Here is a 1,303-nt window from a genome sequence, read left to right as displayed (position 1 = left end):
ACACTGTAGCTGTCTTCAGACACTCCAGAAGAGGGTGTCAGATCTTATTATGGATGGTTGTGAGCCACCACGTGGTTGCTGGGATTTGAACTCAGGACCTTCATAAGAACAATCAGTGTTCTTAACCGGTGAGCCATCTCTCCAGCCCTCTGTGATCACTTTCATGAAATGTTCCTTCACGTTTGCCCGAGCAAAACACCATTCCACCGACTTTTCAAAGAGTCCTTAGGTTTCCACTTCATGTGCTTCCTGATATTTTTATTTATTTTTAAATAACTTTTGCGTATTTTTAAAATTTTATACCTCAAGAAATATTATTCTAGCAATCTCCCTTCCTTCTGCCACTGTCGTCTTCCCATTTCTAGGAGATTTAGCATTTAAGCATGCTTTTGTTTTTCCTATCTTCAACACAATTCTTCTTTATGAACACGATTCCCCCTTTGCCACAGTTTGATCTCTCTGCTCCTGGCTGATGCCCTGTCTCTACTTCCTTACCCTTTGATACAGTCCATTCAGGGTTGACTCCCATCATTCCTCCAGAAACTGCCCATCTAGACTGTTCACGCTGACGTCTCATGCTCAGCATCCATTCCCTGCATCTTCAGCATCGGTTAATGCTGCCTGCCGTCCCCACTTCTGGGTTTTCCCTTGCCTTCCAGGACCCCACATTCTTGCTTTCCTTACTTCCCATAATCCCATGTTATTTCTCAGTCTTCTTTTCTGTCTCTTCCTCTTCAACCCCACCTTAGTTGGGGAGGAGCATGCTTCAGGCTCATTCCACGGGCACTCTCATACAGTCCTGGCTTAAGATTCTACCTGCATGGCAATGATCCCCAACTTCCTAGCTTCCTCTTGCATTTCTCAAAGCTTTAGGATCATAAGTCCAATTGCCAGGTCAAGAATCCACATGGATATCTAACAGACACTTCAAGTTTGCCTCGAGTATACTGTAGCTTCTGGAGCAATGATAACCAGAAGCAATAGCACACGGCAGCTATCAGAAGCAATAGCATACTGAAGCTCATATAATTATTTATTTTTGAAAGATTTATTTATTTACTTATTTTTTAGTTATGTGTGTGAGCATGTATGCATTTTTGTGCATACGTGGATGCAGGCGCCCAAGAGAACCAGAAAAGAGGGCATCAGATCCCCTGGAACTGGCACTGTAGGCCGTTGTAACAGCCTCTATAGGAATTCTGGGAACATAATCTGGGTCTTTTGCAAGAGCAGTAAATGTTGCTGCTGAGCCACCTCCTATCGCCCTTCCGTTCCTTCCCTCCCTCCCTCCCTCCCTCCCTCC

Source organism: Mus caroli, chromosome 13, assembly GCF_900094665.2.
Source record: "Mus caroli chromosome 13, CAROLI_EIJ_v1.1, whole genome shotgun sequence".
In the NCBI taxonomy this organism is placed as follows: Eukaryota; Metazoa; Chordata; class Mammalia; order Rodentia; family Muridae; genus Mus; species Mus caroli.
The sequence above is the reverse complement of the archived record's forward strand: the minus strand, read 5'-3'. Positions refer to the sequence as shown.